Raw genomic sequence first — 13,403 nt, forward strand, 5'->3', positions numbered from 1 at the left:
ACTTTGCTGAAGATATCATAAAGTTATTCCGTCAATTTATTTAGTTATGTCAAATATGAAAATTCGTCGAAAAATTCACATTAGTCAAACAGTTAATGCTTTTAAATTCGTGGTTCAAGATATTTCTCCTAAATATTTGTTGAAATCCAATTTAGCCAATCCAATTCTGAAGAGCTGTGAAAATTGATTTAAAATCGACGTAACCATAGGGTTCAGGAAGGCCCAGTAGTCGTTCAAAGTTGCCAATTCAAATTTTGGGCATTTCCATGAGTAACCCAGTATCTAGCCAAGCAGAAATCGTCCTAAGGTCTGTACCGAAAGTAATAAGTGACATTCAAGATGCTTGTTCTCCAAGCCTCATGCATGTTTTTTGAACCGAAAATTCTGGCAAACCTTTATTGTTTTTTGATATTTGAGATAGGGCAATATGTTTCTGAAAAGATTAGTTGTACATCAAAGATAATGGAGGGTCCATCGAGTTATATACAGAACACAAAATCAGTGCAAATTATTCAAGGGACGAACGATGTAACCATGAAAATCAACGTTTACTATGTTTATTTAACTCGATATCGAGATACGAAATATCGAGTTTGGGAAAGTTATCTGTATTCAATAAAGATGTGCAAATATCTTCTTAGTTTTAAATCTTCACATATATGATTTTTGAAACATAAAAAAAGAAACATGATTTTTAGGTTTATTTAATAAACCAAAAATCAAACATTTGAGCATTTGAGTTTTCAGAAACCATGTGATTAAAAAAGGTTGATTTGAAAATCACAAACCACTTCTCAGGCATTGCTATTAACAATTAAAACACGTATGTTCAGAAAGGTTTCCCATTCAAAGAAAATTACATGTTGAATTCCGAACAAGGAGCATGTTGAAAACATTACTTTCTTCAATTTTTATTATCAAACAATCATGATGAATTTCGCCATATGATAGGAAAAATGTATTTGAATGTTCCAGCGTAATGAAAAAATGAAAAAAGCACCGTGTCATTGAACATACAGGATAGGATATACAATGTACTTAGAACCCTTTAAAACTTGGTAAGATGGACTCAAATACTCTGAGACAGTTGTTTTGATAAAGTTTTTTATAATCAATAAAATACGTGATTTTGGAAAAAAAATAACCGTTCGATTTCACCATGTGGTTCTGAATGCTCATGTTTTATTTGTAATGCATATCTGATACTATAATGATAAAAAAAAAAACTAAAAATATACATTCATTTTTTTCAAAACTAAAAATATTAAACATTTTGGTACGAAAATAGTTTTCCCAGTGTTTCCCAAACTTTCTTGAACACTTTAATACCCGTTTGAGGCCAGTCTACTGTTTTATCACAACCTGATATACTGTAATAATTTTTGACTATGTATTATTGTTGGGTAGAATATTTCACTTAAATTGTATTAGAAGCAGGCATTGCATAATTCGTTCTCATTTGATTTCCAAGCACAAAAAAGCAGCGAAAGTGAGCCCCAAAACGAGATCGATGATAAAACCCATTTTTCTTGCATATTTACCATTGGGGTTAGGTGATAAAAAATCCCCGAGCAATAGTTTCCCCCAGGTTTGGAACTTGTTTAGATGGGATTCACCATGCAGCACTGTTATCCCATCGATCAAATCAGAGCTGTAGCAGAAGATGATAAACAGGCACTCAGAGAACGCCAAGTGAGAGATACTCTCAATTTACACAGAATTCAATCGCTGATTAGATGTGTTAGAAGTGTCGATCACAAAGTCAAATTAACAATTGTAATGTTCGAAAAAATGTGATGAAAATTAAAATGAAAAAAATGTGATGAAATGAAAATTTCAAGCCAGTTTTCGTTAATCAGTGGTCAATGCACAATATTGCAGTATTAAGCTAGGTATGCTGTTCTGTTCAAGAAAAAAAACATTTATGCGGAAGTAATGGTCAAGAAATTTTCGTACTGCGATCGAAGAAAAATGCTTTTCTTGACCATTTCTTGCAAGACATTTCCCACGCATCGAGATAGGCATTTACTTTTCTATTGAAGTGCATACTTCACATCATTACCGGAAAATGTAATAACTCATCAAAAATTTAAGATTTTATTATCAAGAAATGTGTTGCGACGCGCAGCAAACCCCTCGGTCGGATCAAAGTAGTTACAACAGGGCATCTGTATAGGATTGGGAATAGGACATAGCGCAACTATCGCAAACGGAGATGAGGATTATTTGATCCGTCAAATGATTAGCAGAATAAGTGACGTTGAGTGATTGAGCTATTTCTTTATTGATTTTTTTTTTTTGGATTGGTTAAATTACTTATTTTCAAAGATGAATTATATCTTTTTTCATACTCCCGCACGGTAAGAATATAATACGTTTGCATCTAGATATGGACTAAATACTTTTTGCATTGTAGTGAGCTTAGGGGCGATCCATTAATTACGTAAGACAATTTTCGAGGTTTTTCAACCCCCCCTCCCCCTATGGTAAGATTTTTTGTATGAAAATTTAAAATAAATTGTATGACGCGTAAGAAATCTCAATGATTTTTATTGAGACTTGTATCACTAGTTTACCATGTCAGTAATACTTTTCCAACAAGCGGTGACTAATGCAACCCTTTCTTCCCATGCAATCATTCGCTATCAAAAAAAACAGAAAGAAAATCGCACCGAAAAACTTTCTTCAACAAGATCTCACCTTTTTGCCTGCCGCTTTTTACCCCCGAAGATCCAACGCTTTTCTCCGGCTTTTTAGTCTCCGCGGTCAATCTTCGCCACCACCGCCGCTTTTATTGGTTATTGTTATTCCCTTGGGCACCGATCATCACTTTTTGAATTTTGAAATTTATTTTTGTTTTCTTCCTCTCCGGGTATGATTTTTTTTTCTTGCTCGGTTTTGCTCCTTTAAGGCGTGTCGTCGCTTCTTTTTTCTTATTTTAAAACGCACTGGCCGTCTTCTGTCGTCACACAATATAGGTCACAACCGCGCACCAATTTCAATTTGCTTCAAAATTTGTATTTGTCATGGAAGTGCCTTCGGCTTAAATCCCAACTACATATATCCACACAGCTGGACACCGCACATCACTTCGCGGCCCGATGAAGTCCGCAGTCGACGATTTCGGCTACCCCAACGGCTATACAAAAACAATAACCAAATTAGTACGATTTACACGTCTGCTGCTGTTTGGCTCGGAGGAGTGTTGCAAAAACTTTTATTACATACACACTGCTCGCGGCTTGCTCAATTGAATCTTAATTGGTGAAATGTCTCACCGCAGCCAGGTTTGCCTTTCGAAACGCCACCAAAAATACTCAACCAGCATTGACAATCACTCTGACTGCAGGGAACTATGATACACTAGCTAATGCACATCAAACATCATAGACAGGTCATATGCACTACCATCAAGAGTAAACAAGAATGCACTATCACTTCTTCACGACTATTGGCTTCAATCTACCCATAAATGTTGATACCGCTAATATCTTCTGAACATTATCAACATGAACTTCACTAGATCAAACCAACGGATATTGAAGTCACCTGCTACTCCGGTTGCACAATTAATGTCAAGATCTTACATAGCCACGATCAGTCGTGTCCAAGATCTTCCGTCCCATTCAACAGCTCCTCCAAAGAGACACGACAACACAACCGGCTCTTATCACCGCTATGACACCCAGCAGAAGTCCACAGAAATACAAATACACCATGCAGAACGTTGCACGAGACACAAATATTAAACGTCGATAGACCCGGTTTCAGCTAGCAAACATCCACTATTCGCGATCGAAATACGACTGAAGAGTGTTAGAAGCTCCGATGGAAAGCAGTACCATGTCCATAGCGGTACGCCTCCGCTGCTGCTGCCATCAATGTTTCGTGAGTGAAAGAAGAGCAAACGACTCGTTCGCCTCTCAGAGAAAAAGACCATACAAAAAAAACCAGCGACTGCTCACTTGCTTATAGTTGAGCATCACACACCAATTCCGTGCTCTGCCTGAACAAGAGTGGACGTTGGAAGCATGGATGGATGGAACACGCGGTAAAGTGCAAGATACAATGCAAATTGCGCGCGTTCCGTGTACTGATAATAAAGTGCGATTAACATCCTCCAAGGTGTTGTTTTCCTTCACACAGATGCAGATTGTGAACTTTCATTGACTTGTGGACAGGTCAGGTAGAGTAAACATGTATAACGAATAACAAAGGAGCGTTTGAAGTTATTATTTCACCGCTGTGTAGTTTGGTTCAAGCGTGTTTCGTTTCCCAGAGAGGAAACTGGCCGGACCCGGCTGAGAGAAAATGTGGAAAACCGGTTCCGAGATTGAGAGTGGGTGCCTTTTGTCTACTCTACCAGTGCTTCCAGTAAAAATGGTTAATATTTCAATACAGAAGTTTACTTGAGGCTGAGCCAGAGATAAAAATATGTTTCTTTAATCATGATTTACAAGTCACTAAATGCATTGTTTGGTTAGGTCATAATATGATGACGACAAATCGGGATATTGACCTTCCATAAGCATAACATCCAAAATTACATCACTAAGCAGTGAACTTTCAACTCATTCGTATTGTCACACATAATAGAGAATCTCGCTATGACATTTTTGATTTGCTTTTAATTTACATTTACATTTAATTTACATTTAAAGCCCAACAACTTTTGACAAATAGATCATAAATAAGAGTACGAGTCAAGGGTTTCCAATTCTGGGAAGAAATTCTCGGAAAATAATATTTCCCGGGAAATAGTTTTCTTTTTACCGAGATTCCCATATTTTTCGGGATTCCCATTTCTCCCGGGAAGTTGTATCATTAAAGAATCGACCATTTGTATTCAAACCAAACTATCACGAAAAACAAATTTCATTTTATACTAGTCAGTGTCTCAACTAGATCACTAGTTATATTTCAATGTTTATTTCACGTTTTTCTTATCAAATATTACTAATAAAATGCATATCTTTTCGGCAATACGTTTTACCAAGAAAGTTTATATGCAATACAAATCTTTCGAGAGAGAGAGAGAGAGAGAGAGAGAGAGAGAGAGAGAGAGAGAGAGAGAGAGAGAGAGAGAGAGATCCCTTTCATGAATTAAGAAAGCATGAACAATGTTATATAAAATTGAGTACAAATCGCACACAATCGAGCTATTCTTGACTAACACATCATATGTGTAATATCAACACATTCTAAAAAACTGCTTCTTTGCTGATTCCTTCTGCTTTTCTGTAAAGTATGTGGTACATGCAGATGCATAGCAATATGAGGCATTACAATGTGGCATGAAAATTGCGGAAAATGGAGTATAAATCGGCACATAATCGATTTTTCAGCATATTTGAAATTGCACACGGATGTGTTAGAATAGAAGAGCCTGATTTTATGAAGCTTTTTTTTATGGAGTGAAAAATCATTATGGATTATGTTCAATGTAACAGTAAAAATTTCAACGTAAGACTTTATTTACTAGTTCTTATTCTTGTGCTTAATGAAATCAACTCAATGTTGGTAAATATGATATCAAGGGGGCAGGATCCGTAATTGATTTCGAAATTTTCAAGAGCAGTTTATTCGTTCAAAATCATGCAAATTTACTCAAAAATTTGTTCACAGTATTCTATTCACTAAACCAACACCAAAAGTGAACGCATTTTCATCGAATAGTTTTTAGTTTTGAACAGAAAAACTGCTTTTGAACTTTTGATGATGACGATGATTACGGATCCTTGATGTTATACGATTCGCCAGGAATGAGCTTCACTTCCAAGTTCATTTCATGGACCTTGAATTAATTTTATTTTTAAGACTCTTGTTCGAAACGAAGGCAATAGATCGGGAATCAAATCCCGGGGAAATTGGAAACTCTATGCAAATCATATTTTCTTGAGTTTTTTTTCGTGATTCCGAGCAATCAGCGCTTCTGTCTTTAACGATCCATGTTTTGTCGCTACACGCGCTTTGTTCTTCTCCACCAGATTCATTTTACATTCCTCGTCGAACCAATCGTTCCGTTCAACGTACCGTAATTCGGGGTGTAGTTGATCAGTGAAGCGAAGTTGTTCATTCCCGTACCCACATGTACAGGGTGTCCGCAAATTATCCGAACAGCAGAATATTGGAAAGATGTTCTCGCATTAAAAACAATGAAAAATATCCATGTACCTTTTATAATACATCTATATGTTAACACAAAAAGCAACTTTAAAAAAATTTCGGAATAATTGCTTGTTACTGAGATTGGCAAATCTAAATTTTTCGGAGACGTTTTTCCTGAGGGCCGCTAGTCATACTGGAGATGACAAACCTTAAAGAGATGAATCCAAATGTCCTATTATTATTTGAAGTAATCTACAGGTTAGAGGCTTCAAGTTAGACTGGAAATAGAAAATTGTACGGTTCAAATCCAGTGAATTATATGGACATTCCTCTTCCGTCATAAAGCACGGAAAACAGCTCCCTTCAAGACACCTCAATACATTTGGGTTGGTTTTGCAATTATTTGAAGCTGCAAATGTGTCAAACTTACTTCTTAAAAACATAATAAGCTAATGTTTAAAACAAGAATATTGAATTTATTATGCTTGATTGTATAGAGCCATGCCTTCTAAGTTTGTACGGATAATTTGCGGACACCCTGTATAAACAGTCAAGCTATGATCCGACTTCAATTATCACAATTTATGTAATGTCGCATTACCTGATATCTTCAGGCAATTGTCTCAAACACTTCGCGATAAAACTCACAGATGCCCCTGAAAGACTCAAAACGTTAATGTTAGTAAGAAGGGCTTTTTCCATAAATAGTATAGGTCAGTAATACTCAGTATAGATTTATTATGAGGTTCATAAAAAAGTAGAATTGATGAACATTACAACAACCTGCAAAATTAAACGAAATATTCTTAAACTATAGCCACAAAGCTGTAGAAAAAGCTTCAAAAATTCTCATTAAATATATTATTGAGGCACCCCAGAGCTAGTGACAATCCGAGGACTTTCATAGAATTTTAAAATTTAACAAGAATATAGTGGAAAATATGTCCTGTTCAATCAAACTTTAAAAATAATTCCGTCATGAATGTGGTTTCCTTACATACATAACAACAATAACACAATTTTTCGACAATTACTGCAGTAATTAAAACACGTAAGGAGCCTTAAAGAGCACTATTTAGTATCAATCGTTTTCAGCTTAAATTAGTACGAAATTTAACACTGAAATATGTAATTGAAGGAAAAACTACGTGAAGGAAAAACTACGTGAAGTTGTTATGAACAACGTATTTTTTCCAGGGTGGTTGGATTGATCTCATCGGACGAGAATATTTTCCTTATAAACTTCTTTCCAAACAATATACAAACACATTAATGAGCGATTGATGAAGTAAATTCTCAATTAATAAGTATCCGAAAAACTCTTAGCTGAGAAGCTGGCTTTGTCCCAATTTGGGTGTAACTCCAGACAGAAGAAGAAGAAAGTTCTAACCATGAAAATAAACAGTTATAAGCCTGAATCAAATACACACTTTGATCAGAATACCGATCTCAGCTGTGCAAATCTTGGTTAACCCCTCTACTGGCAGCTTCATTTTTCACCGCTGAAAAAATATTCAAATTGCGATAACTTTTTTGTTTCTTGATATTTTTGCACCATTTTTCACAAGATCTCAAAAAACTCTTCTAGTTTGAGAATTTAAGTCAATATTAATCATTGGTGATCTAGTTTTGAAGATATTCCGATGGAGGACCGATAATCTCCGTATAAAATGTCTTTGGCGGCCATTTTGTTTTTTTGTCAATTTGTCAAAAAAATAAAATGTGTACTACACAATGCCAGGTATCGGTTCAGTATTTTTAGAGAAATCGTAAAATAACGATATGAGGTTTTTTGGAGTTTTCAAGATCTTCATTTGTCCAGCGTGGTACCAGAAACATTAATGCTCATTACTCAAAGACGGATGCACCAAATGGCTTCATTTTTTCACAACATACTTGCACTAATGTATCATTCCAAGGAGTGAATATCCAAATACGATAAAAATTCTATAGTCTAGATATTTACGTGGATTTTGGCTACGCGTCAGTTCCCCAAGAAATTTTGGAATATCTCTGGATCCAGATGACCAATTATCAATATCGACACATATTCTAAAACTAGAAAAGTTTTTTGAGAGCTTGTGAAGAAATGGTGCAAAAGTATCAAGAAACAAAAAAGTTATCGCGATCTGAATATTTTTTTAGTGGTAAAAAATGAAGCTGCCGTTAGTGGGGTTAAAGGTCATTTGCTGACATCTCAGCACAAGTGACGTTTGATTTCAGCGGTACCTAATGGTGCTGCTTTAAATCAGGCCTGCCCAACCTTTTTGGCTCTTTTTCGACATGAATGGTTGGTGCGTTCGCAAGAGCAGACCAATATGAACAAAGTTATTCTAAAATGAAAGCTTTGTAGTATATCTGTCCAATCCATGCTGCAAATTTAAAATTTGAATCTATGACGAAAGTTCGAAAGACAAAAGGTCGAAGAACAAAAAAGAAGGGACAAAAGATCGACAACCTCTTTTCAAAAGAGGAAAAATTTCCCACCAATCAAATCATTTTCGACCTTTTGTCCTTTCAACTTTTTGTTTTTCAACTTTTTGTCTTTCGACTTTTTGTCTTTTGACTTTTTGTCCATAAACCATCACAACATGTAACCTTATATATCTTTGTTCTATCAACTTTCATTTGAAATTTAGGCTACCATCGAGCTTGAGAGAAAAAAAACTGCCTTTTACCATGATCACATTTGGAAACAGTGTACTTTAAGCAACAAAGAATAAAAAAAACATGTTCGGGATCCCTCGGTGGATTTTTTGGGGAACATGTCAAATGAAAGCTAAAAACCTATATTTTCGATTGGTGAAAGATTTAGCGATGCCTATTTTTTTGTAATAATATTGTTCTACCAGACACGCCGTGACTAGTACTTGTGTTAAAAATGTAAAATAAAAATCTTTGAAACAGAGGGCTTCAGGGTTACTTAACTTGTGATGGTTTATGCGTTAAATGCGTGTGAGATTCTTATCGCTTTATTTTGTCAGTTAAAAAAACTTTACCACGTTTAGATGTTTTTTTGCAGTTAGCTCTAAAAGATACAGTATTTGGAATTAAACGTAAAACATTATTGCAATTACGAGTAGTACTAAAATATGCGATTATTTTGTATTCATTTGAACTGTGAAGGCTTGTTAAATAATAAGTGGTATATGTGAGGGTCCCAATTTTCCAATAAAATACACATTTCAATACACAAGTTAACATTATACCAATATTCTTAAATAATAGTTCGGCTTGAATTTGTGTGTAAATCGACCTGTGGTTTGGCAACGAAAACCAGTTTAGAAGTGACAATTTTAAACGAGCTGCTTGCAGCCAGTCAAAAAGAGATTAATAGAACTCATACACGCTCCTATAGTCAAGCGCTACAGCAATAATAAATTGCATTCGCGAGATCACCGAACAGCTCTATTTAAGGTAACTAGAGCCAAAATCCACAGGACCAGACAATCTTTCAAGCTGAAAACTTGATCGATTGGTCACCACCAGCGAGCTATTCAACACACAATTTCGTGATAATTATTGTTTGTTACATTGGATATTGCAGGACGTTTGAAGTCTCAATATAAAGGTTCTTAAAATTTATGAAATCATTTTTGGTTCGTAAAACAATTCGGCAGACTATTTTCGGCCATATGTGTCCAGAGAATCACGAAGAACTGATGTGTGTAAGATAAGTAATAATTCATTGGTGTAGTAGGCCTTGAACTGGCAGGACGTTATTTTTCTAACGACTGACATTTTTTTCTCTTTTCTAGGTGAGAAAAATTTCAAGACCTACGAAGTTTGGATTTGGTGTGTTTGCGCCTGTGTGGTGCGGTACTTGATCATTCCCTGTGTGGTGCGGTAGTAGACGATTCTCTTTGTGGTGCGGTAGAAGAAGATTCCCTGTGTGGTGCGGTAGGAGTAATTCGAGGGCGGTCTGAAAGGACTCATTGTCGGAGCATATAATTCCTGTGTGGTGCGGAAGGAGAATAGTATTTCCTGTGTGGCGCGGAAGGAGTTTATCAAGAGGACATTATTTGCCTTGGTTTTTGAAAATTGAAGCCACCTTGGTTGCAGTTTGGTTCAACTGTAGTCTGTTAAGTATTTTTTATATTTTTTATTTTTATTTCTTTTTTCTATTCTTTTAAATTATAATAATACTTTAAAACTAATTTTTGAGTTTCCATCATGGAAACTGATGATGGAGAGGGATCAATAGAAAATGTTCTACCTAATGATCCCTCTTCATCGATTATATCCTTTCGAGTAAAAATTTATCCGTCTAGTTTTCCTGGACCTTTTGTAGTTTACTTTCGTAAGAAAGAAAAACCTATCAATGTTTTATTAATCTCTTCTGAGATATACAAATTATACACGTCTGTTAAAGAAATTAAAAAATTTCTCTGGACAAATTGCGTGTAATTTTTGGATCAAGAGATGATGCTAACGCTCTTCTTGAATCCAAATTATTTTTTGATTCCTATCGCGTTTATGCTCCTTCTAATGCATGCGAAATTAATGGAATTATATACGATGAATCTTTGGATTGTGAAGATATAAAAATTCATGGTTCAGGCGTTTTTAAGAACAAATCCATTTCTCCTGTTAAGGTTTTGGATTGTGTTCGTTTATCTAAATTATTCTTTGCTGGTAATGATTCAAAATACATACATTCAAATTGTATAAAAATAACGTTTTCCGGTTCAGTTTTTCCGGATTACGTTATGATCGATAATGTAAAATTTCGCGTGAGACTTTATTATCCAAAGCTCATGCATTGTGATAAATGTCTTCTTTTTGGACACACTTCAAAGTTTTGTTCAAACAAACAGAAGTGTCCTAAATGTGGAGAACCTCATCAGTCATCCGAGTGTAATAAAATCTCGGATCTATGTTTTTATTGTAAACAAAAGCACAACTCTTTAAAAGAATGTGTTGTTTATATTGATCATCAATCTAAATTCAATCAAAAAATTAGGAATAAAAATCTATTGTCCTACGCTGAAATAACAAAATCTACTGATAGTTTTTCATCTCCCAATTCATTTGATATTTTGCATGATGTTTTTGAGAATGAACCATCACAAAATTTGAATAATTATGTTTACAAACCTCCTAGTAAAAGGAAAAGAATTTCTAATAAATCTTTAAATAATAATTTGTTTTCTGAACCTCAACCATCTACTTCTTTTGATACGAATTTCCCTCCCCTTAGTGCATCCGTTCCCTTCAATAATATTCCTGGATTTCAAAGAATCGATTCTTCCCATTCAATTAACAAAAATGATCAAAATTCGAACAATATTTCCAGTGATAAAAGCAATGAAAATTCTAATCAATCAATTTTGAATATTTTGGAAGAAATTGTAGATTTCTTGGGATTGAGTGATTTTTGGAAAAAAATAATCAAATTGATTTTACCATTATTGGCCTCTCTTTTAGATAAATTGAATTCATTTGTTCCCCTTATTTCTTCTCTATTTTCGTCCTAATGGCTTCAATCAATTCCAAGAAATTACACATTTTACAATGGAATTGTCGAAGTATTATTCCAAAAATTGATAGATTAAAAGTTTTATTGAGTAATTTTGATATAGATGTGTTTTGTTTAAATGAAACGTGGTTAGGTACAGCTAGATTTTTCCGTATCCCTAATTATAATATTATTCGAAAAGATAGAGATAATATTGAATTTAAATACTTAAATGTTTCCTTCCAAACACAAATAGAATATGTGGCTGTTACGATTAGAAATGGAAAAAATGAATTTTCAATTATATGTTTTTACATTCCTCCAAATGCAAGTTTTAGTTTGTCAGAAATTAAAAGTGTCTTAAATGAAATCCCATCACCATTTTATATACTAGGAGATTTCAATGCACATAATTTCGCCTGGGGTAGTGAAAAAACTGATGGTAGAGGTTCATTAATTATGGATTTGATTGATGATTTGAATTTAAATATTCTTAATGATGGATCGATTACTAGGATTGCTGTGCCTCCTAATAATCATTCCTGCGTTGATTTATCTTTATGTTCAAATAATTTATCAATGCTTTCATCTTGGAAAACTATTCATGATCCAAATGGTAGTGATCATTTACCAATTTTGATTAATATGCAAACTTCTGAAGACAATGAAGTGTTTTATGAAGCTTTTACTCCAGATCTTTGTAAAAATGTTAATTGGAGTAAATTTTCTGATCTTGTTTCCATTTCATTAATCAATATTGTCAATTCAGGTACTCCAATTGATAGTTACAATACTTTTTCAAAGTTGTTAATAGATTGCTTGCAAAAATCTCAACATAATAAACCATCTTTGAATACTACAAAAAAAAATCGTCCTTCGTTTTGGTGGGATAATGAGTGTTCCATATCTTTAAGAAATAAATCTAAAGCCTTCAAATTATTTCGCAGATCAGGCTCCAGAAATGATTATTTTCTATATTGCAAAGCTGAAGCACAGTTTACTAGACTTACTAAATTTAAAAAGAGAAATTATTGGAAAAATTTTGTTGAAAATTTGGACAGAGAGACTTCATTGTCTACTTTGTGGTCCGTAGCACGTAATTTAAGAAATTATAATTCTTCTCCACCTACTATTGTAGAATATTCAGAACAATGGATGGATGATTTTTCTTAGAAAATTTGTCCTGATTTTGTTCCTCCGTCCATTGATTACAAAACTAATTCAATTAATTACTTTCCTGAACTATGTAATCCATTTTCAATAGCTGAATTTGACATGGCTTTATCAATAACCAAAAATACTGCTCCAGGTATTGACAACATTAAATTTATTGTACTTAATAATTTACCTTACGAAGGAAAACTTCATCTACTTTCGATATATAATGCTTTATTTTGTCAAAATATTATTCCTTCTGAATGGCGTTTCATTAAAGTTATAAATATTGTCAAACCTGGTAGAGATCCAGCATTTGCTGATAGTAGGAGGCCAATCAGTTTATTGTCATGTTTGCGAAAATTATTAGAACGTATGATTTTAAATCGTCTTGAATTATGGGCTGAGGACAATAATATTTTTTCATCTTCTCAATTTGGATTTAGAAGAGGTCGAGGTACTCGTGATTGTATTGCACTTTTAGCTTCACAAATCCAGCTTTCATTCAATAAAAAGCAAGATGTTGTGTCAACATTCCTAGATGTTTCTGGAGCCTATGATTCTGTTTTAATTGATTTATTGTACAATAAAATGCATAATTTGAAAATTCCAAATTTAATATCAAATTTTGTATGCAATTTATTTTCTTTCAAAATCATGAATTTTTATCATAATGGTGAAT

General features: G+C 34.1%; 1 protein-coding gene across 2 annotated transcripts in view; it reads right to left on the reverse strand.

The window, feature by feature from the left end:
- The window catches only part of LOC5572987 (pheromone-regulated protein PRM7), a 303,931-nt gene extending 300,109 nt beyond the window's left edge, over positions 1–3,822 (reverse strand). Inside the window, exon 1 of one of the 2 annotated variants that reach the window (XR_002502407.1) lies at positions 2,701–3,822. The gene's annotated coding sequence lies outside the window, so the exon portion shown is untranslated. The remainder of the gene's footprint in view (positions 1–2,700) is intronic. The other variant, XM_021853726.1, reaches the window with a different exon arrangement.
- Between the last annotated feature and the right edge of the window lie 9,581 nt (positions 3,823–13,403).

The sequence above is a fragment of the Aedes aegypti genome, chromosome 3 (assembly GCF_002204515.2).
Source record: "Aedes aegypti strain LVP_AGWG chromosome 3, AaegL5.0 Primary Assembly, whole genome shotgun sequence".
NCBI lineage: Eukaryota > Metazoa > Arthropoda > Insecta > Diptera > Culicidae > Aedes > Aedes aegypti.